Source organism: Equus przewalskii, chromosome 17 (genome assembly GCF_037783145.1).
Source record: "Equus przewalskii isolate Varuska chromosome 17, EquPr2, whole genome shotgun sequence".
Taxonomy (NCBI): Eukaryota; Metazoa; Chordata; class Mammalia; order Perissodactyla; family Equidae; genus Equus; species Equus przewalskii.
Genome location: NC_091847.1, coordinates 39095490 through 39119928, shown reverse-complemented (window position 1 = coordinate 39119928; position 24439 = coordinate 39095490). Strand labels below are relative to the sequence as shown.

At 45.2% G+C, this 24439-nt stretch overlaps 1 long non-coding RNA gene across 1 annotated transcript in view; it reads left to right on the top strand.

The window, feature by feature from the left end:
* The window catches only part of LOC139076796 (uncharacterized), a 37764-nt gene extending 14908 nt beyond the window's left edge, over window positions 1-22856 (top strand). The window contains exons 4-5 of the long non-coding RNA XR_011528759.1: window positions 1317-1499; window positions 20055-22856. This is a non-coding gene — a long non-coding RNA (uncharacterized lncRNA). The remainder of the gene's footprint in view (window positions 1-1316; window positions 1500-20054) is intronic.
* The last annotated feature ends 1583 nt before the right edge of the window (window positions 22857-24439 follow it).

Sequence of the window (24439 nt, the reverse complement as noted above, 5' to 3'; positions counted from 1 at the left end):
ACACAATATTTACATTTTATAAGTGTGGAGCACCTATAAGATTTTGTCCTTAAAATTTCCATTATAGATCTGGTTTTTGTTTCCAGTAACTACAGGGGAAAAATGTCCAGGAGAATTAGTTGAAACACTGAAAGCTTTCCTGGGTTTGGTAGAGTATCAAGAACAGAGGCCTGTACTCTGTGGACCACAAAGTCTCCCATGCCATTTAGAAAGGTGATTATCTCGGTAACAATCCCACTAATAGTTCCACACTTTGTGCTTATTAATGTTTACTACAGATTATTTCCCTTAACTCCATTTAGCTGTCATCTCAGCTGTTTTCTGGCACATTAACAATATGGCAGACCACCAAAGGAAGCCTGGTCACAGCCTTAATATTATGCACAAAATAATTTGGCCGGTGAATTGGATAGATTGGAAAACCAGAGCAGATTTCATTTTACTCAGAAGATTCCAAGGGGTTGTGGCATCTCAAGCGTGACAGCCTTGTCGTCTTTGTAGAGCAGAGGCCTCAGAGAAACGTTAGGTTGAGAGCTTCGAAAGAAGAAACCTCTTTAGTCTGGGAATTCACACAATAGGGGAGCGCGTGCTGAAGCTCTTCAGCCTTGGCACTCTATCTGTCTTCTCCGTGTAGAGGCTAGGTTGAGAGGCACTGAAAGGTGGCACCCCTTTTCCACAGGCTTCGATTAGCTAAGCTCAGGGCTGGCCCAGGGTCAAACCACGGAGACCACTCCCTCTCTGGTGCCTCTCGTTCCACTCTTTTTTGCCTTTTAGATACCCCCTCCTCCAATGCTGGGTGTTCTCATTAAACCTTTGATTGCTTTGAGGTCATTCAAAGTTGTTTGCCCCTTAGGCCAGCTTTGATTGGCCAATGCTTTATGTTTCAGACTTTCCATTTTCTCTGCCCCCATAAAAATGTACATTCCAGTGTCCCTCTGCGACCTTCCCCTAAGCTAATATCACAATATTGCTAATGGGTCCAGAAATATTCAGTCAACAAGAGTCTCTTTAGCAGTAGCAATTGGGTGTGTCTGGCTTCCCAGATTTCCCAGCAAGTTCCAAATTGGGCAGTCTGATAGAAAGATAATTTGGGCAAGCCTTTGGCAGTTTCCACTGGCCACCTACTTCACCTACGTGTTGGGTAAATCACAGATATAAATGTCTGTTTGGTTAATTATTAATGTGATTGATGGTTACTGACTGCTCAAATTCAAGGTCATAAACGTTTTGCATCTGTTAGGCACTTGATGAGTGCTTATTGGCTCAAGCGGTCTTTAAGTAGTCTTTGTAAAGGATTTTACTCTCTTACATTACAGGGACAAGTGGGACACCAATATTCTGGGAAGGAGTAAACAGTAGCTCCAGAGAGGAGTAGCAATTATGGATAGCGAGGCTGTGTGTGTGGTCTGGAGGGCCTTGCCACACATAGCAAGGACATCTGAGGCTCTAGGCCAGGTGTGTCAGCACACCTGAGCTTGTGGCAAGATTTGGAAAAGAAGGTGAGTCATTATTGGGATCTGTCATGGAAACGGGTGGGGAAGTCCCAAGTGCAGCCATGGCAGACAAAACAACTGAGCGAGGCCTACAGAGTCTGTGCCTGAAGGAGGTTCAAACCTTTCACAGGAACTCATCCTTTTCTAGAGGGTCTGGGATCTCTCAAACTCCTTTCATAGGTCCTGTCAGGGTGTCAGTCCTACACAGGTAGGTCCTGCACTCTTATGTGCTAGGAGTGTAGGACACTGTCTGCAGCTTTTCCTGCCTGTAGGGCATATTTGGTGATTGGCATTAGCCACTTACTGTTGAATAAACTCTGCCTTTCTCATTGAACTATCCATTGAGGGCAAGGACTGAGTTTTGGTACTTTAGGGTCAGCTGCAGGTCCCACACATAGTAGGAAGCCCAAAATGGTGGTTACTGATGGTGTTTGGCTAATTGCTTTGACCACACAGTCTAGTAGAACAAGAAGCAGACTCGGAGTGAAGGTATTTTGGAGTGAATCTTGGTTTTCCAGGTTGGTCAGCTCTAACTTTGGGCTACACACAATCTCTCTGGGCCTTAGTTTCCTCATTTATAATGTGGAGGTCTGACAATCCTGCCTACCTCCCAGGGTTCTTGGCAAGATCAAATTGGATCATGCTTCTAAAAGTGTGTGGTTGGGGCTGGCCCGGTGGTGCAGCGGTTAAGTGTGCACATTCTGCTTTGGCGGCCCAGGGTTCACCAGTTCAGATCCCGAGTGTGGACATGGCACTGCTTGTCAAGCCTTGCTGTGGTAGGCGTCCCACATATAAAGTAGGGGAAGATAGGCACAGATGTTAGCTCAGGGCCAGTCTTCCTCAGCAAAAAGAGGATGATTGGCAGCAGTTAGCTCAGGGCTAATCTTCCTCAAAAAAGAAAAAATAAATAAATAAATGAAAGTGTGTGGTCAACTCTAAAACTCTATACAAACTTAAGATGCCTATATGCATATTTATAACTAGATGGAAATTCTTTTATTTTTATTTACCAAAATACATTTAGAGTGAACATTTGTTCGAAAAGAACTTTCTGATAAGCCTGCTTGGGGAAGAAGCTGAGATTCCAAAGACTCTAGTGTTTCAGGGAAGGGAATGAAAATACTCTACTTGAGATAAGTTGAGTTGTGTTTTGTTTGCTTGTTTTTGGCAGGGGAAGGGGGGATATAGAGTGAAGTGGAGAGATGAGATAAAAACAGGAGAAATTATCTTCTCTAGGCTATATTTCTAAATTCATAAGGGCCAGACTCCTTCCGCTAAGAATTCTTAAAAACACAACTTGGGGAATAAATTCTGCCCTCTTAACCTCATTGTTATCTGTAGAATGCTGTCTGCCAGGACACAGGAAGTAGGCCTTTTATTTGTTCTGTATAGAGCATGCTGGTATGCTGAAGGAGTTTTAGATGACAGTAATGGTGAGTGTTGGTACAACTAGAAGTCAGGATGACCCTGTAGGGTTAAAACATGGAGGGACAAGGTCAGCCAAAAATGGCTGTGCCTGGACTAGTTAAGCAGAGGTTGCTGTGGGTGCTGGTTGTGGCCAAGGAAGACCAGGGGAGGTGCCAGCTGTTGAGAGAAGGGGAGCATAAAGCTCAAGATGAAAAATTATGAATCAGATGATACTATCAGAGAAAACTTAACTTCTGACATCATCACCAGAAAAATTAACCAACTTCCAGAAGTAGAAATGGATCTACTTGAACATAGATCAACATCCATTGGACTTAATGATGCTCTTTAGGGCCTAATAAAAAAGTCTTTTAAAACAACTGTAAAAATAATAATAATTAACGGTAATATTGAAAATTAAAAATTTATCCTTTTAGCCTTTTTTTTTTTTGAGAAAGATTAGCCCTGAGCTAACTGCTGCCAATCCTCCTTTTTCCCTGAGGAAGACTGGCCCTGAGCTAACATTTGTACCCATCTTCCTCTACTTTATGTATGGGAAGCCTACCACAGCATGGTGTGCCAAGGGGTGCCATGTCCACACCCGGGATCCGAACCGGCAAACCCTGGGCCGCCAAAGTGGAAAGTGCACACTTAACTGCTGCACCACTGGGGCTGCCCCCCATTTTAGCCCTTTTTAACTGTGCAGTTCTGTAGCATTAAGCACATTTGCATTGTTGTGCAACTGTGTCACTACCCATCTCTAGAACTTTTTCTCTTCCTAGACTAAAACTCTGTAGCCAATGAACACTAATTCCCCATTCCCTGCTGCCCCTAGGCTCTGGCAACCACCCTTCTACTTTCTGCGAGTATGAATTTGACTACTTTAGGTATGTCATATAAGTGGAATCATGCACTATTTATCCTTTTGTAACTGGCCCATTTCACTTAGCATAATGTCTTCAAGTTTCATCCATGTCATAGCATGTGTCAGAATGTCTTTCCTTTTTAAGCTGGATAATATTCCATTGTACGTATACGCCACATTTTGTTTATCCATTCAACTGTCGATGGACAACTTGGGTTGTTTCTGCCTTTCGGTTACTGTGAATAATGCTGCTATGAACATGGGTGTACAAATATCTGAGTCCCTACTTTCACTTCTTTTGGATATCTACCCAGAAGTAGAATTACTGGACCATATGGTAATTCTATGTTTAATATTTTGAGGAATCACCGACTGTTTTTCCATAGTGGGTGCATCATTTTACATTCCCACCAGCAATGCACAAGGGTTCCAATTTCTCCACATCTTCAGTAAGTCTTTTTTGATGCATCTTCAATGTGACATGGGTTGATATAGCCACCGGCTTACCAACAGCAGTGACACCAGCTTGATTGTGTATGTATCTTACGAAGACTTTGTAAGCTTACCTTTGAGTGTAGGTGATTTGAATTCTGATATATGTACTGTAACCCAGGGTATCCCATGAAACCGGGTTGATCTTGTTTTCGGTGGTCTATACGCTCTTGGTGATATCTCAGAATGGTGGCCTCATGGCCAGGTATAACTCAGTCCTGCTCCCAGAGAAAGGAGCAATTGAACTTACTGGATTAGAATTTCTTCTTCTTCTTTTTTTTTTTGGTGAGGAAGACTGGCCCTGAGCTAACATCTGTTGCCAAACTTCTTTTTCTCTTGAGGAAGATTGTTACTGAGCTAACATCTGTGGCAATCTTCCTCTATTTTTTTGTATGTGGGATGCCGCCACAGCATGGCTTGATGAGCGGTGTGTAGGTCTGTGCCCAGGATCCAAACTTGTGAACCCTGGGCCACTGAAGTGGAGTGCGCAAACTTAACCACTACACCACCAGGTCTGCCCCTGGATTAGAATTTCTAACCTCTCTTTAGAAAGATGTTCTTTTCCACTTTACTCCAGACTGTGTTTGCAGCAGACCTTGGGTCTAGACATCATAAAGTACTCAGAAAGCCCTTCTGTTATCTGAACCTGGCCTAGAAAGTTGCTGATTTAAGCAAATATATACATAAAAATCAAATAGTAAAAAAAAAAAAAAGTGGAGGGATGAGGACACTGCAGGGTGGCTGTGGTGGGAGTAGTCAGACTTGCCCTTTGATGGGGAAGGGTGGAGGGTGGAGGTGACGCGGAGATGGGTGGGCAGAAAGGAAGCTTCTCAGACTTCCTCCTTCACAGTCTCTGCCTGCCTAGAGCAGGTGGGGTCCTTGCAGCAGAGTCGCTGTCAATGTCACAGGATGTAAAGGAACCGCCTTTCCTGTTTGGGCTGCCTATCACTGATGTCCACATTTTCAATTTCCTAATATTTAGAAAGCATCAAAAATGTAATATGGGGTCTATTGTTTCCCAAATTTGTTCTTATGTTTCTTTAATTTTACTTAATTTCTTAATTAAATTCCCCAAATGGGAATTCTGTATCCAGGCTCTTATGGAGTTTTTTCTGAGCCTGTTAGTTCTGATTCTCCACGATTTCTTTTGATTTTTCTGAGGCGGCTCTCAGGATTCATGCTCCTGATGGCCTTTCCCCAGGCTGGCTGGCAGGGGGCCTCGACCAGTCAGGAATCCAGCTCTCACTGAGGGAAAGAAGTCAGCCCAGAACATGCGTCCACCTGCCTTCAACCCAGGGACAAGCCAGGCCTAGACTTGACCATGGGCCTAATGATGAATTTCACGTTAACTTAGATTGAGTGTGACAAACTTGAGTTAGTCTGAGCAGAGTGTCAAATTCCCCATGAATTTGTAGTAAGTAATCCAGTGCTTGGTCTTGTTTTACAAGTGTCTTTGCAGCCAGTGACTCCCATGCTTGCCATCGTGGTAACTCCCTTCTCCTCCACACATTCTCCAGACAAGTTCTTACTTGACCTGGGAGGGACGAAGGGAGGAGAGGGGGCGGGAGGGAGACTGACAGGAAGCCTCCTTCTCGTTGTCAGTCATCAGAAACTTGTACTGACTTGGTTAGCAGCCTCGACTTGAACCCACGATGTTAGACGATGCGTGTTTGTGTACACGCCTTAGAATTCTATGAAATATTGGGCTGTCCTTCATGATTAATTAAAGTGTTCAATGCATTTTGAAAAAAGTTTTATTTGAAAATTAACTTTTTAAAAAAATTTTTTAAAGCAAACTATATGGAAGGGTAAATAGTCAAACCTCCCCACTCCCCACCACTCCTCTCAGCTTCCCAGTGTTGGGTGTGTATCCTTTCTGCTTATATATATATATTTTTTAAAACAATTTTTTAAAACGATTTTATTTTTCCTTCTTCTCCCCAAAGACCCCAAGTACATAGTTATATATATATTTTTAGTTGTGGGTCCTTCTCGTTGTGACATGTGGGACGCCACCTCAGCATGGCTTGATGGATCCAAACCCTGGGCTGCTGAAGTGGAGCATGTGAACGTAACCACTTGGCCATGGGGCTGGCCCCTCTGCTTATATTCTATACACATACACACATTAAAAAAAAACTCAAATAGATCATACTATACATAGCTATATATATAGCACACACATGTATGGCTACGTGATGTGCTTTTATCACTTATAGCAGAGATAATTTTGTATGTTAATTCAGTCTTGTTTTGTTTTTAAAATGTGTAACAACAAGAAAAGTAATCAGCTTTCTGATAGGTTCATATTCACATCAGGATCCGAACGTCAGCTAAACCAGAGCTTTTAGCCGACAATCCTGGTACAGCCGGCCCTCGGCTGTTGGCTCCCTGGCCACTGCTGCCCGCCCCCCTCCGCTCATGTGTGTGCCCAACACAAGGACCGTGGCATCTTATTAGGAGCCTACAGAGTTGCAGGCAGGGAATCCTGGCGAGGGAGAGTGAGCGCATGGCCAGTTTGGCAGGAAAAACAAAAAGATCGGAAGGCCTCCTGGCTCCATGGTTGTCCTGGGGTTGGCAGAAGTACTTCAAATGTGGCCTGGTTCAGTGGACACTGATGCTATTTCTCCTTATGAATGGTCCAACATCAGCTGCCAGCCAGAATCTCCAGAAGCTATCGTTCGTTTGTGGCCCAGACATGCCAAGGGAGTCAAATTGCTGGAATTTTTGTTTTATCCCTACCTGTAGCGTGGAGGCATTTTGCCACTGTTGTTTTGGGGGTGTGTGGGGGCTTTGTTGTTCTATGCAACAATTATAAAGGAACTTGAGTATGATACATTCCTTTGGGGGGTCATAACTTGAACAATTTCTGGCATTTCAGAGGTTAATTCTCTTGACTAACACCCTCTTTTCTGAACTGCCTTCCTGTGATGATGACTTCCAGGCCCTTCTATCTTTTGCTCTGACCTCTTTCTTGATCTCCCAGTCTGTTAGGCCAGCTTCCTTCCAGATGGTTCATCCTGGACTCCCAGGCCCCTCAAATTTAATATGTTCAAAGTGAGGCTATTCTCTTTCTCTGAAAACCTGTACCTATTTCTTATTTCCACCCATCTAGTAACCCCAGAGAGAAACTGCTCAATCATTCTTAATTCTTTCCTTTCTAATTGTTCGATAAGTCCTATTGATTCTAGCTCAAAAATGTCTTTCAAAATTGCTCCCTTTTTTCTAATCCCACTGCTACTGCTTCCATTGAGACTGTTACTGTTTCTCAATTCAGTAAATATTACATACTACCGTGTACCCAGAGATATTTCTGCCATCCAGGGGTTCAGAGTTTAATGATCCCATTTAACCTCCAGAGGAATCCTACTAAATCACAAATCTGCTCATAAGTCTTCTCTATTCAAAAACCCACATTAGCTCCTTGCTGCCTAAGGATCGAATCCAACTCCTTGGCTGGAGAAAGTCTTCTCTCAACATCACTGCACCTGTCTGTGCAGTCTCCCCTCTGGCCATCCCCCTCAGTCACCCCCTCTGTGGGCAAGTCCCCGCACACCCACCAGCCACAGACCCCGTGGGTTTCACAGATCCTTGTTTTTGCACATGCTAATTCCTTGACTTGGAACATCATTCTCCATATCAAACTCCTGGGCTATCCCCGCTTTTTAAGATCCTGCTCAAATGCTGACTCCTTTGTCAAGCCTTTGCTTGTTCTCTTGTAAGGTTTCTTGCGCCCTCCTCCATATTTCCATGATACTTTGTTCCTAGCTGCATGACAGCACTTACCATCTTTATTGCATGATTTGTTCACATCTTTGAATCTCTGCTGGCCCCAGCCCCCAGACTGTCAGCAACTTGAAGTCAGGGGCTGTGCCTTCTTCACATTGGTCCCTGGCCCTCAGCTTGAAGCCTGGCACTTAATACTAAAATATGTGTGTCCCAGATTGGCCAACCTCTAGACTGAAGATAGCTTTATAGTAAACAGGGTTTGTGAGGAGAACTGTATTAACACCTGAACATATTGGTTGTATGTGACAGAAACCCATCTGTAGTGTAAGCACAAATTGGCGTACAGAACTGGTAAATCCAGGGGTGCAGCTGGATTTGGGGGGCCCAAACAATGCCATAAAGGGTCTCTTTTACCATCTCTCTAGTCTTTTTTGCAGATTGGTCTCATTTTTTCCTGCTGTAGCCTGGCAGCTTTATACCTACGTCCTTGCAGTTTATGATCCAAAAGAGAGAGACTTTCTCTCTCTCAGCATCCATACATCACATCTCAAGGGAGTATGCTTGGACCTGTTGGTGATATGCTTTCACAAATCACAGTGGACAGGCAGATGAGGTACCACAATTGGCCAGGCCTGGGTCGTGTGTCCACACCTATGGACAGGTGGCTGATGAAGTACCGTGAATGACTAGCCGTGGGGGAACGACACGGAGTGGGCCAGTTCTCCAACAGAAAGAGGAGTGCAGGACAAAGGCATCAGATGTCCACTCCAGCTGTTTTAGTCATAAAAAAGCCAAAGATTCCATCCAATTTGTTTGTTTGGGAGCTCTGAGTAGAGCTAAGGTTTATGAGTGGCCCATTTTATTGTATCAAAAGCAAAATAGAGTTTTAAGACAGTAGGTATTTCAGGACAGTGCCTCCCAAACTGCAATGTGCATGAGAATGAACCCGTTCAAATGCAGGTTCTCATTCAGTAGGACTGGGGTGGGATCTGGGATTCTGCATTTCTTACAAGCTTGTATTAGTCTACTTGGGCTGCCATTAAATACCATGGACTAGGTGACTTAAACAACAGAAATTAACTTCTCAGAGTTCTGAAGGTGGTAAGTCCAAGATCAGAGTTGGTTTCTGGTAAGAGCCCTCTTCCTGGCTTGCAGATGGCCACCTTCTCGCTGTGCCCTCCCGTGGCCTTTCCTCTGTGCACCTGTGGAGAGAGAGAGCACGCTGCTCTCTTTTCTTTTCCTCTTCTTATAAGGACAGTCCTATTGGATTAGGGTCCTACTCTTATGATCTTATTTATCTTTTTTTTTTTTTTGAGGAAGATTAGCCTTGAGCTAACATCTGCTGCCAATCCTCCTCTTTTTGCTGAGGAAGACTGGCCCTGAGCTAACATCTGTGCCCATCTTCCTCTACTTTATATGTGGGACACCTACCACAGCGTGGTGTGCCAAGTGGTGCCATGTCCACACCCGGGATCCGAACCGACAAACCCTGGGCCGCCGAGGCGGAATGTGCGCACTTGACCATTGCGCCACCGGGCCGGCCCCTCATTTAACTTTATCTCCTCAAAGCCCCTATTTCCAAATACAGTCATGTTGGGGATTAGGGATTCAGCATACTAATTTGGGGAGAACACAACTCAGTTCATAACAAAACTTAAAGTTGAATCTGTGTACTGCAGCAGGAGCGCTAGCTGCCTGACCAGCAGTGCGGGAGAAGTTAGCCGAGAGAGGCCTAGAGCTGCAATGCAGCAAGGACCAGAGGAGCAGAGAAGCCCACACTCCGGGGATCCGGAAGGACCAAATCCTGTGGTTAAGATTCCCTGGGTACTGCTCTCTGAGTCTCCAGTGAATATTAAGACAAAAAGTGTCTCTAATTTTGTGATTAGTAGCTGTTCAGTTATTTTCAAACTGGTTTGGAAGTTTTATTTTAGGAGTCTTTCTCCGATTTTGAGAGTGTGATTATGGAATGTTCTCCAAGTAGCCCTATAGCACAAGCCCTCCTGGGGAGAAGTCTGCTAAGGAAGTTGCTACCCTGGAGAAAGGGCTGGTGCCCGCAGGTTCTCAGTCTCAATTGGCTGGGGCTTTATATTTATTATGATATTTAAATGGCAGCATAGGAATTGGGGCAGAAGAGAGGGTGAGAACCCATGACATGGCCTCAGGGCACCATCTGTCCGCCTCAGTAGATTGTTCCAGACCTGTTCTGGGCTGAATTGTGTCCCCACCCACCCCTCCTCCCCAGGCCCAAATTCATCTGTCGAAGCACTAACCCCCTAGCACCTCAGAATGTCATTGTATTTGGAGATAAGGTCTTTAAAGAGGTTAAAATGAGGTGGTTAGGGTGAGCCCTAATCTGATAGGACTAGCATCTTTAGAGGAACAGACCTCAGGGATGGGCACGCCCAGAGAAAAGGCCATGTGAGGACACAGAGAGAAAGTGGCTGTCTACAAACCAAGGAGAGAGGCCTCAGGAGAAACCAAACCTGCTGGCACCTTGATCTTGGACTTCTGGCCTCCAGAACTGTGAGGAAATAAATTTCTGTTCGCTGGAGCTACCGAGTCTGTGGTATTTTATGGTGACGTCCCCAGCATTCTAACATAAGACCTAAATAGCTAGATTCCATTGTATTTAGTGAGCGTTAATTTGTTACTCAAATGTTAATTCACTCAACGATTATGCACTGGCTCTTTCCTGGCGCTGAGGCTAAACTCATATAAACAAGACAGCCCCAGTCATCATCTGGTGGTGGAGACAGACCTGAAAGGGGCCAGAGCAGTAGAGAAGGGTCTGGAGGTGAGAGACCCTGGCACATCCAGGAAACTGAGAATTCGGTGGCCCAGTCCTGCTGGGGGGTCAAGTGAGAGTGAGTAATGATGAGGATGGGGAGGAGGTCCTGGAGCCAGATTGTGTTGGGCCTTGGAGGTCAAGTTGAAGAGTGATGGCTTTTAGTCAGAGAGTATAGAAGGATTAGAGGGGAGGACAGGGGGTTGAGGATCCACTGAGCGGGCAGCCGCAGTGATCTGGGGAGGGCCAGGGGGCCTAGACAGAGAGTGAGGCGCACATGTAATAGCCATTCCTTCCACATGCCCCTCGTGGTCCCCTACAGGGAATGAAGGTCTTTGAGACAGTGGGTGGGCTGGCATTGCAGTTGTTAGAATAGAATGAGAGGCACATTGCATTGAGTCGGGTTTTCTCCTTCCTCTACTATGTGCCTGTAAGACTCATTTCTGAGGAGTCTTTTCTGCATATGTCCCACCCCTAAACACACACACACACACACAGAAAGCTGCTTGAGCAAAAATGTCATTATTAAAACCCTGTTCAGTTGGTGGTACACAAATGTCATTGAGCAGAACTTGCTTGACCAGCTCTACAGAGAGAAAACTGCAGACGCCACCACTTTCCCAGTCATCTAAGAGGTAGGAAACCTAAGTGCCATTCAGATGTCTCCCTCCTGCTGACTGTGCCCTTTATAGTGCCCCTCTCTGAAGGGCCCTCCCATCCATCTCTCCTGCCACTGCCCTCCTTCAGCTCACCACATCTCCCCTCACCTGCTTCTCCAACCTTCTTGAGAACAGACCTAAGCCAATTCGGCCACACACAATTTTTCAGTTCTTCTTGTTGGACACCTATGACAACCAATAATCTGAGGGACGAGAGTTTTAGCAACTGCCCCACAGCTGCCCTTCCAGGTTGTAACACAGGGGTTCTTAAGCTAGGATCTGTGAAATACATGTTTATTTTTATTAGCTTCTAACGGAAATTTAGCATTTCCTTTAGTCATGAATAGAGGCAGCAAAGCACCTTAGTGTTAGTAACTCCTGTGACTTTTTCAGGGGAAATCACGGATATTTTTATGTCACACTACAGTCATGCATCACTTAACGATGGGCACACGTTCTGACAAATGCGTTGTTAGGCGATTTCGTCACTGTGCAAACGTCATAGAGTGTACTCACACAAACCTAGATGGTCTAGCCTACTACACGCCTAGGCCATACGGTACTAATCTTATGGGACCGCAGTCATATATGCGGTCCGTCACTGACTGAAACGTCGTTATGTGGCACATGACTGTCTACTTGTTGCAGATATCTCAGACTATCGTTTATGCTTATCACTACAGCATGATTACTAGAACCTTCACGGATTGTGTTATTTCACAATTTCTGTTGATGAAGAAGCATGTAGGAGTCTATGGCATAATAAACATTAAGAACCTCTGCCCTAGAGTGTAACTTAAAGGTTTGACAAGGTCTCCCAGCAAAGATGGCTGTAGCCCTGCCTTCTGGAGTAAAAATCTGGGGTCTCCATCATTCATTTGCTCAAGTGGTGGTTGGAGATGGACCTAGGACTGCTAGTTTCTAAGAAAAATCTTAGTCCTGGCCTCAGGCGAGGTCTGGTCTGCTCTGTGTAGTGCTGAGATGGCCCCCTGGCCTGGCCAACTCCCACCTTCACTCAGTCATTTAAGCATTTGGAATTGCCTGTAACAAGACACACAGACTTCCTGAAAATACATCCGTGAAACTATTTGTCATCTAATTCCCTACTTTTTGGTAGAGCCCTCTCCAAACCTGACTTCCCCTGTGGACCACCCCCAGGCCACAAGACTACTGCAGTCCTAGACACACTGTCGTGTTGTGTGTTTTGTGCTGCTTTCCTCTCACACGAGGCTTTCTTTGATTCAAATGCCCTCCTCCAGGCCATACGTCAAGATCCTGCTGTCTTCCTGTTCCCAGTCACTTCTTGGCTCATCCTTTACTTTTTAAAAAAATTTAGGTAAAATTCGCATAACATAAAATTAATTATTTCAAAATGAACAACTTCATGACATCTAGTACATTCACAATGTTATGCAACAACCATCTCTATCTAGTTTCCGAACATATCCAACCTTCCAAAATAAAACCTCATACTCATTAAGCAGTCGTTCCGCATTCAACACTCTTCCCAGCCTGACAACCACCAATCCACGTTCTGTCTCTATGGATTTGCATATCCTGAATATTTCATATAAATGGAATTATACAATATATGCGTTTTTTTTTTTTTTTGAGGAAGATTAGCCCTGAGTTAACTACCGCCAATCCTCCTCTTTTTTGCTGAGGAAGACTGGCCCTGAGCTAACATCCGTGGCCCTCTTCCTCTACTTTACATGTGGGACACCTACCACAGCATGGCATTTGCCCAGCAGTGCCATGTCCACACCGGGGATCTGAACTGGCGAACCCCGGGCCACCGAGAAGCAGAACATGCGCACTTAACTGCTGCACCACTGGGCCGGCCCCCCAGTATGTGTCTTTTTGTGTTTTGTTTCTTTCACTCAGCATAATGATTTCCATTTTCGTCTAAGTTGTAGTGTATCAGTACTTCAGTCTTTATTTTTTAATTTTTTAAATTGAAGCATAGTTGACCTACAATATACTAGTTTCAGGTGTACAACATAGTGACTCAACATTAATATACATTACGAAGTGATCACCATGTCAACACAAATAACCAATAACCATTGTATAGATAAGAGACATAAGGTGAGTTTTACTTGAGCCCGAGTGAGGAGTCTAACCCGGGAAGGAAAGCATTCCAGAGAAGCGTGGTTTTCAGTAGTCTTGCATCTTTTTAGAATGAAGAACATACATTAAACACACCCAGGATACATTTTCAAAGTTTCAAAGAGGTATTTAGTTGCAAATTAGCAGGTCAACATGACCCCCATATGGGGAAAGGGAGTAATCTGGGTGTTACCCATAGGGCATAGGAGGGGAAGTATGCCTTCTTCTCTTAAGGGAGTGCGTTCCTTACTTTAACGCTTAAAGCAGATGCACACTGTGTGTTTGACAGGCATAAGGCAGGCTTCTTTACTTCAAGCTGAATCAGTTTTGAACCTGAATATTTACCCCATATACCTCAATATGTGAAAATCTCTTGACAATAAGTCTAGTAACTATCTGTCACTACACAAAGTTATGATAATATTATTGACTATATTCCCATGCTGGGCTTCAGTCCTTTTTATGACTGACTAATATTTCATCGTATGGATATACTGTACCACAATTTGTATCTATCCGTTGATGAACATTTGGGCTGTTTCCACCTTTTGGCTCTTGTGAATAGTGCTGCTATGAACGTGTGTGTACAAGGATGTGTCTGAGTACCCGTTTTCAACTCTTTCAGATGTACACCTGAAACGGTATTTGCTGGGTCATCTGGTAATTTTATGTTCAACTTTTTGGGGAACTGCCAAACTGTTTTCCACAACAGCTGAACCATTTTGCACTGAACCCAGCCGTGTACAAGGGTTCCAACTTCTCTACATCCTCATTAACACTTATTATTTGAAGCTTTACTTTTTGAGGGGCAGTACTTTTTAAATTTATTTTGTAATTACTAAGAGAAACATAGTTTAGTCCTTTCAGCCAAATTTGTCAACCAAGCACAGAAAACATATAACGTATAGTAATTTTGGTGGGTGGAAGGTCTGATTTAACTACTTTAACTATTTACAAAGAATTTAACAGTCTTCCCAGTTATTTCACTTCCTACAATTTACGCTGAAGCTTTACTTTTTAAACCCTTCAATAACTCCCACCCTTTTGTGCCACTGCAGACTGTCCACACCCATACCTAATCCAGCCCTGGGGCAATGCTCTTATCATACTGTATTCTAGTTCTGGTTCACTTGTGTCTCCACTGTTTGACTGGCAGGCTGGGGTTGCTTGTGGGTGGAGATCCCCTGGTGCCTGCAGAGCAGCAATGGCCTCTTAAGCAGGCATTAGGGGTCTGTCCCATGACAGTATGAGGAGAGCTCATGGGCTCCCCCTTGTGGTGAGCAGGAATAAGTCTATATACTCTTACCTTCTTCCCTGGTCCTGACACCAGCATCACATCCTTTAGTGACTTCACAGGGATGAAACAAAGACAAACGAGACACCAGATGGGCAAGCGTGCTGAGCTCTTTGTAGAAGAGAGGCTGTGTAAATCTAAGTCTTTCTTTTATTGGAGAAACAAAGTAAACGACTCCAAATTGTCTTTACTTGATCGTGCCTGCACAAGTCAAGTCAAGAGGATGGAAACGGCATTTGGAGGCATCTGAATGAATCATCATGCAATAAATGTAAGACTCCTGGGGAAAGTGACTCTGGCGTGCAATGCTCTAGACTAGTGAGGAGGTGAATATTTGTCCCTGCACGAGTCGGCCCTTTCTTTTCATTTGTTTTCTCTGTGAAATTGGAGGAGCGTACAAATTCTTCCTTCTGCTGCCCATGTCAGAGCATTTGTCCACTTCCCATCTACCAAAAGGTGCCAGGCTCCAGGCAGGCAAAGATAAATAAGATGTCATCCTGCTCTCAGTGTGTCCACAGGCAGGATGATGCACGTAAGAAGCCACATACCTGGATCATTTTGGAGGAAAGAAATCTCAATGGAAAGAAATATAAGATTGTTTTCAGGCACACATGTAAGATACGGGGAAGAGCAATTACATGCGCTTTATTTTTATTTTATTTAGTCAGTTGGTTCCCATCCTCAGCTGAAGAGTTAAATATTTTTCAGATGTGCTGGCAGTTTTAGAGCTGTTATAACACTGATTTTTCTAGTACCAATGGAAAGACAATAGATTAGGTCAGAGAGAAGGATTCGACTATGGGCTTTTCTCAACTGAAGTTATTTCACCATAAAAAAAACAATAAAAACAAGCTTTCTGCAAGTGAGAGGCAACGTAGGAGATGAGAGAAATGTGGGATTTGCAATTAAAGACTTGGGTTTGAGTCCTAGACCTGCTACTCATTTATCATGTTCCAACAGACAAGCCTCTGGACCTCACGTTGCTCATCCCAGTCTGTCTTCCCTGTCAGCCTCCCCTCCCTTGGGAAATTGAAATAAATCTGCAGGAACTTCAGCAGCTTATTACATGATTTTAAAATCACAGGCTTTGGGGCGAGCCCATGGCTGAGTGGTTAAGTTCGGCTGCTCTGGCAGCCCAGGGTTTCGCTGGTTCGGATCCTGGATGGGGACCTAGCACTGCTCATCAAGCCATACTGAGGCAGTGTCCCACGTAGCACCACTGGAAGGACCTACAACTAGAATATGCAACTATGTACCGGGGGGCTTTGGAGAGAAGAAGAAGAAAAGAAGATTGGCAACAGATGTTAGCTCACGTGCCAATCCTAAAAAAAAAAGAATCACAGCCTTTATTCCTGAACCCAGATGTCACATCCTTCGTTCCTGAGTTGGCATGGACCTTTATGAGATATCTCATTGTTGTTATTATTATGTGACTTTTGGCATTCAGGCTGGAGTTAAGTTTGGTGGCTGTCTCTGAAGACCCAAGCCTAAACCTTGACTTTAACCAGGTTTATGCCTATGCAATCTCACCAGCTAGGGCTCCTCTCCACCCCCCAGGGAGCTGGTTAAACTTGGACAATTATTGTCCAGTCCCTTCCCAGATACCTGTGAGTTCCTGGCTTACTCCTTGTGCTTCTCTAGGTCACCCTACTCCTGTGCTCACGTGCTATTTTCGCTTTTGTACCATCTCCAATGCAGAGCTCAGCTCCCCTCTGAGATGCCCAAAAGGATCCCCTCACACATTGTGGGCAGCAGACTTGAAGCTGGGTATGTGAGTGTTGCTGTAGATATTCAATAAGATTACCTTCTGACTTTGTTATGAAAAGAAGTTAATCTTGTCAATTTGCTGCTTTGTTGTTTAACCTGAAGTGTGGTTCAAGGGTCACAAGGATTTACGCCCCGAGCTTGTTTTATAGAGGAGAATGCCTTCAAGGATGTTATGATCACCGATAAACAGCCCCCAGCTGCTGTTGACGCCCAGCAGTCAGGTTGCCCAAGGGCTTATCTGGAGTGAAGGAAACTCGGATCACCCCTCTGTTTCTCCAAAACTCCTCCTCCCAAGCCCCCTGCTTTCTTCTCTTGTTCAGGCAGATTTGAGAAAACTCACCCTCCTGCCTTCTTGTTTTGGCCAATTCAAATAAACCTTTCTCCATCATCAAGCACAAGCGTCTCAGTAATTGGCTTGCTGTGCATCAGTGCAGGAATTTGAGATTAAGAGGTTCATATCAGACTCATTTGAAGGTTTGGTGGGGGTTGTGGTGGGGCTGGCACTGGGAGAGCTCACATACCCAGGAGTGCGCAGCCTCCCCTGATCTGGATTCCTCACTTTGTCATTCCTCCTTTTTATCTTCCCTTTCTTAGGCTGCAATAAAAAACAAACCCAGGGCCAGCCCATGGTTTCGCAGGTTTGGATCCTGGGCGCAGACATGGCACCACTCATCAGGCCATGCTGAGGCGGCATCCCACATAACACAACCAGAGGCACTCGCAACTGGAATATACAACTACATACTGGGGGGCTTTGGGGAGAAGAAGGAGGAAAAAAAAAAGATTGGCAACAGATGTTAGCTCAGGTGCCAATCTTTAAAAAACAACAACAATCCTCCCCCAGGACTGGCTAGAATCATTCTGTCCACACAGGTCTCAGCTTCTTATCAAACATTTTCCAATCAGAAACAGCCTTCCCTTCCAAGGAGGAATTCTGGCACGTGGATTTCCTCCAGCTCAGCACCGTTGCTTCAGGGGACTCAGTGGTGGGAGGCCAATGCCAGGGCAGCTTCAATAAAACCGCCAGGACTTGTGACAGCATGGATGTCCATTTTAACACCCATGACCTGTATTTGATATTTTAAGTAAAATTCTAAAGCAAGCAGCTTTGCATCATTAAAGTTTATTATTTAAGTGTTCTGGGGCATTCTATTTGTCTCCCATACTCTCCGCTGATTTTCTGCAGAAATGACCATCTGGCTGGTACTTCCTACACATGACCACTAGAGGGCACAGGATTTCCAGCCTGCGTGGCCCTCTCCACAGCCAATGCCTGGCGCTTTGCGGCAGAAAGGACAGTTTTGGTTTGTTTGTTTGTTTTCCCTCAGAAACAGGAGGAAGGCACTTGAAATTCCCTGGATGCAGCTAAGGCATTTTCTACAGCGTTCATCTGTGAAATACTGGCTGCAAGAAGCAGACATTCTGGCGGGTGGAGGAAAGACTGCGTTCTCTGTTTCTGTCACTCATTCGCACCAAGGGGAGGAGAAAAGGGCTGCAGAGAGCTGAACACATGAATTTTGTTGTTTCTAAGATTACTAGGAGAATATGCTTGTGGGCTACATGTGTCTACGCAGGCCTCATGGTGTAGTGGGAATAATGTGTTCTGGAATTAGACCAATATGGGATGCATTTCTCACACCCAGGCCTCCTGCCAAGATGGCAAACTAGCATGGGCTGCTGGCAACCCTGGAGAAACTCCAGAATTAACTTGATGGAAGGCAGGAGACGAGTTAGTGACACGGGAGTTCTCCTTGGAAAGTCCCCTGAGCCTGGCTCTCGGAGGAGGGGTGGTACGCCCCACTCTGGAGGAGAAGACAGAAATAGCGATGGGACTGAGAAGCTAACGGGGGTAAATAAACATGAGTAGGGGTCAAAAGTTAGCAGTGCCCAGGATAAGACCAAGATTAGAATTCTTAACTTCTAAACTAGCAGGCGAAATTTCAGTGCTAAGTGGAAATGGAGAAAAAAAGGAATTTAAAACAATCCTGTACTATAAATGAACAGCCTCAACTAAGATGCTGAACTAAGTCCTCCTAAAATAGTAATTAAGTATTTCCCATCTCCAGCACTGTGACCTTGTGCAGGAAACACAGTTTCTCTGCGCTTCAGCTGCTTCATCTCTAACGCGGGTAAAACTATTGTGGTCACGAGTCCGCTGTGAAGATTAAGCAGCCTCATGTCCACGAAAGAGTGCTCTCCTGCCTGGCTCTCGGTAGACGGTCAGCTTTCTGGTTCTCTTCTCTCTTCTCCCTCCAGTGTGTTTAGCTTATAAATGCTTATTCATTCAAGAATGTTTACTGAGTACCTGAATCAGTTAACTTGCTCTCAGCAGCAAGTGGCAGAATAATTTCACCCACATGGCAGTGAAGAGTAAGGAATCATTATGATTACAAGGAGTCCAGAGGGCAGCTCTGGGGCTCGTTGATGCAGATTCTTACCCAAAGGTTCAAGGACTCAGACTCCTTCCGAACCTCGGCTCTGCCATCCGCGGCAGGCTCACATTTGTCCTGGTGCCTCTCTCATCACGACTGCAGGATGATTGCCCTCCACTCACCTGCAGACAGCCCTCACCTCTCACACGACGCGTTAGAATTTTCCTGGAACTAGTTCCCAGAAGTGGCCCCCGAACACCTTCCCTCATGTCTCGTGGACTAGGAGTGGGTCACAGTGCCCATCCCTAGATGAGTTCCTCGCAACATGAGTGGGTTTCCATGATTGGGACAGGTCAGTTATGGTTTTCCCTAAGATGTCCCTCAGTCTTCTGGAATTGTTGGTATCAGAACAAAATCAGGTTCAGTTAGGTGAAGAAATGGCTACTGGTAGGCAGCCAAGAGTGTTTTCCAGGCAACGTGGCTGGTGTTGGGCATACAGTAGTTAATAGGTCAGATGCCATTCCTGGGGAGCTTGTAGGGGACAATAAGGACAAGCGAACTGGCATTAACAATATAATGTGTGAGTGCTATGCAGGGAGAACTGCAGGGCAGTAACCCATAGTTGGTGGTCAGGGAAGACTTCCTGGAGGAGGTGCTCTTTGACTGAGACCTGAGGGATAAAGTAGGAGCTTTCCAGATGATTGGGGTAGGCGCAGAATGGGAGCTTGTGTGAAGCCCTGGGAACAGGAGCGATTATGACACATTCATGGAGCTGAAGGAAGTCCACCGTGAGAAGGGATCCTGGGATAGAGGATGCTGGATGGTCATGAAGGACTTGGAAATCATGTAGGGGAGCTGAAATTCTATTCTCACAGCAATGGGCTGGGCACATTGAAAGCAATGTTCTTTAAAATGTGGGTGTGACGTCAATACCGTGGTTCATTACCCACATATAAAAATAATAATGGTAAATTCTTAAGCGGTCATTACTACACTCATGGCAGTATTCTGAGAGTTTTATTTATTTGCTATTAACCCAATGATCCTCAGAGGCGGATACCACTGTTATCCCCATTTTGCAGGTCGCGAAACTGAAGGACTAGCCCAAGGCCTCCATTATGGGTTGGATGGTGTCCCCCCAAAACAGGGATGAAGTGCTCACCCTCAGACCTCAGAAGGTACCCTTGTTTGGAAATAAGGTCGTCGCAGATTTCATAGTTGAGGTCGTACTGGAGGAGGGTGGGCCCCTAATCCAACAGGACTGGTGGCCTTATAAAAAGACGGCCATGTGAAGACAGACTCAGGGGGAAGACCCTGTGAGGATGGAGGCAGAGGCTGGAGCGAAACATCCACAAGCCAAGGAACACGGAGGATTGCTGCCGCCACCAGAGGCTGGGACAGAGGCGTGGATCACATTCTCCCTCACAACCCTCAAAGAACCCTGCCAACACGTTGATTTTCGACTTCTAGCCTCCAGAACTGTGACAGAATAAATTTTAAGCCACCTAGTTTCTGGTGCTTTGTTACAGTAGCCAGAGCAAACCAAGACGGTGACACAGCTAGTAAGTGGGGAATGGAGATCGAAGCCCAGAGTCTGGCTCCACAGTCACACTCTCAACCTCTGTACGTTCCTCAGCAGAAAGGAGAGCGCAGTGTAAGGAGTCGAGAGGAAGGTTTTAGTTACACATGTGTGTGTGTGCTGGGTCACAATCTAAGATGTATTTCACTAAAGTTTGCAAGCCGCTGACTTAAAGGGGTTTGAACAGAGTAATATCAGTTTGCATTTTAGAAGGAACAAAGAAACCTGTCAAGATTTCGGGACTAGAAGTCGAGAAGGATAAACCCTCTTTTCTGGATGAGTTCAAAGGCCTCACCCCTGGGCAGGGTGTGGTGATAGGATTTCTGCACTAGGTAGATGGTGGTGGACAGAAGTATCGCCTGAGGTTGCACAGGTCCAGGGGGACCTATTATAATTTAATTATATGGTGCCCTATGGTATTGTGCAGTGTACAACCTGGACAGCTGTCCTTGAGGGTCCTAAAATTGGATTAGAAGTGTTCATTGAGGAAGAAGGATAGGTAGAGCGGGAAGCAGCTGTCACCAGTCACCCTTCCTGAGCTTCCAAATAAGTCCCATGTTCTTCAAAAATGTTTCCTTTTCAACAGATCCTTGAGGATAGTACTTTGACATTCTAGGTATAAAGTCTAAAATGGTCAGGCATCGAAGGCATTGAGAGTGAGAGACCCAGGCGCTAGAACGCAGGCTTCTCCAGGTGGGTGGCTCCCCCACCAGAATGGAACTCCATGACGCCACGGGCTTGGCAGATACTCATTGCTGATCCCCAGTGCGCAGAATAAATACTCAGCTGGTGCTGAATGAATATTTGTTGAGTGAATATTGAAGGAAATATAGTGAGGAATATGAATGGAAGTTCGTCACGTGCTGGTCATTTTTAATGTTCTTGTTCCCCTACCTGCCCCCACTACCCACTGCAGCACCTGCCTCCCTCCCCCAGGCCCCTGGCTAGGCAACTCCTCCCATGACCCCTCCACCTTCTCGACACTACAGTTCCACGTCTGCCTCTCCTATTCCTTACACGACCAGAGGAAAAGGATGCAGGTGGCAACTCGTGTGGCTTCTGCTGAATCCTATCTCCTCCGACAATGAGCCGAACATTATTAACAACACCGAGCCAGCTGCAGCGGCGGCGCCTGTGACATTTGTGGATGCCCTGAGCCCTGTTCCACGGCAAGGGATTACAGCAGGGCGCACAAATCCTTGTCTGCTGAGACCGCAGTGCCGTCTCAGAGCGACGGACGGAATTAAACACGGTCTAGACCATGGGAAGTCCGAGGGGGATTTATGGCCCAATATAAAGACATGCAAATTCCATTCTCATTCAAACCATTCCTAAGCCATCATCGATTTTATTTTTCTCTAGGTGTCAGGATTAATTCGGCCTTCTGCTTTAGGAAGTTGATTCGATCCCAGGCAGCTCCTTGCCCAGCCAAGGCTCTGAGAGGCCAGGGCTCATCATTACTTGGTGTGCTCTCTGACGGGGCTCATAGCTCACAGATGCATCATAGTGACCCAGTCCTCACCTGAGCTTTGTTCCAGGGAAGATTGTCCCTTCCCATTTAGGGTGACCAACTCTTCCAGTTTGCCTGGGACTTGCCTGGTTTTAGCATTGAAAGTCCTGAGTCTGAGGAAACCTTTCCGTTCTGGGCACACCAGGATGGTTGGTCACTAGAATTTGTCACACTCAGAAAGAAACAGGAGCTTGTGGGCACAACCAAATTGGCTCAAGACAACTGTTTAAGGGCCTGCCGGAATTAGGAATGTCTTCTGTCTTTGGCAAAACCATGTTTTATTCTTATTTCAATGAAACAGAAATGCAAGACACCCGGAGATAGAGAGTAGCCACAATGGTTTTACTCTGCTCCCCTCCCCACCCCCCCCACGCCCTCCGCCCCAGTCAAATGGATGGTAAGCAAAATCCAGATGGCCTACATTTGAATTCTGGCCTGGGCACTTCCTAACTATGAGTTACTCAACTTCTCTGTGCCTCAGTTTCCTCATCTATAAAATGGACATAAAATGGGGATAATGAAACTCTGTAAGGAAACTCTGTTTTGTGGCATCTCTGTAGGGATTAAAAGAGAAAATATATATCATAGTTTTTCAGATATAGCCAGATGGAGTAGGGGCTCAGGAAATGTGAGCAATTATTATTGTCACATCTCCCTCTGCAGAAATGGGGTTCTTCCATTTTCAGGAGTTGGCATTGCTTCCTTGGCGATGGGGGCAGGGGAAAAAATGCCGCAGCTATCTACAGGAGAACATGACTGGGAGACAGTTCCAATGGGAAGACATGGCCTCTTCCTCTCCCCCCTTTTCTGCCTTTTTTGTTAAATATAATATAAACACAGAAAATCGCATAAAACAAGTGTATAGCTTTGTGAATTACTACACAGTGAAAACTCTTCTAGTAAGTACCTTTGTCGGAAGGTAGAATTTTACCAGCCATTGGAGGAGTCCTCCATTGCTCAGTCCAATCTTGACCCCTCTTTCCCCCACTAAGAGCATCCTAATATTTATTCTATCAAGAAATCATCCATTTTGGAGGGTTTTGTTTTCTTCAGGGCAAAAAAAGTGGCGTTGTGGTACTATCCAATCACGACTCTCTTATTCCTCTAGAAAACAGAAGGGCTGGAGTCTCCTTTTTTTATTTGGGGGGAATAAAAAAAGCAAAGAAACATGGTTTCTAAAGGAAAGAGTTTAAGTAGGAATTCACAAACGTCACCTTCTTTTTCGTGACTACGCCTCCTGTTGCCTGGAAGGGGCGCATCGATCTCGGTGTATGTTGTTTAAAGAAAATAGACAATAGTCACAGTCCATTAAAATCCCATCTGCTTCCTATAAAATGGAAAAGTCATTACCGGCCGAGTCAGGGGGTCTCAGGCTCACGTCAAGGAAGAGATCACCTCCTGGTGCTCCTCTTACAACCTTGCAGCTTGCAAAGGGCACAGCCACTCCCTTATTCTTCTACAGGGTCAACGCTTTTTACAATAAACCATGCTTCTCCCGAAACAGTCGTTGGTAAAAAACATTCCTAATACTATTTTGAATGGTGCTGAAAGAATACAGGGCCAGATGTGTGGCTACGGTATTGATTGCTAGATTTGGACAGGGAGAGGCTGGGTGGGTCTGGAAAAGGTCACTGGGACTTAGGACTTGAGTCAGACCGGGAGGGAACATGATTCCCTGGGGAACGGGGTGTGGAAGGGAAACAGCGCTTAATGCAGGAAATTATTCATTGATGCAGCAGGCAGTTAGAAATTAACACCGGGAAGCACAATTTGAAATATGTCTTGGTGCATCTGTTAGGATTAGTTTCATTTCATAGAATGGAAAACCTAAATAACAGTGCTTTACAATAAAAATACAATAAATACAGTAAAGGCTAATTTGTCTCTGGTTCTACGCAACCCAAAGCAAGCATGTTGATTCCACGATTGATAGGGATGTCTACCTTCCTGCTTTGTCATCCTCAGCACGTGATGTCTATCCTCAAGGACACCTCCTGGTCCAAAATGGCTGTTGAAACTCTAGCCATCACCTCCAAGTTTTAGGCAGGAGGAATCAGGAAAATGTCAGCAGACTGTGTGTCTTGCAGCAGGGTAGTCTTACATCTCATTGAACATGCCAGGCTGAACATAGGTGAGGAAATACAGTCTTGGCTTTCTGGAATAAGACAGATTCTTCTGGAAAGGTAGATAGGGAGAATGAATGAGCAGATGAGGCAACTAGCAATCTTTTCTACATATGAGGAGGCAGTAAAGCCTCATGGTTAAGGATGGAGCCCCTAAGATTACTTGGATTCACAACTGGGCTCTGTCACCTCCCAGCTGTATGACCAATGACAAGATACTCAGGATTTCTAAGACACCATTTCCTCCTCTGTAAA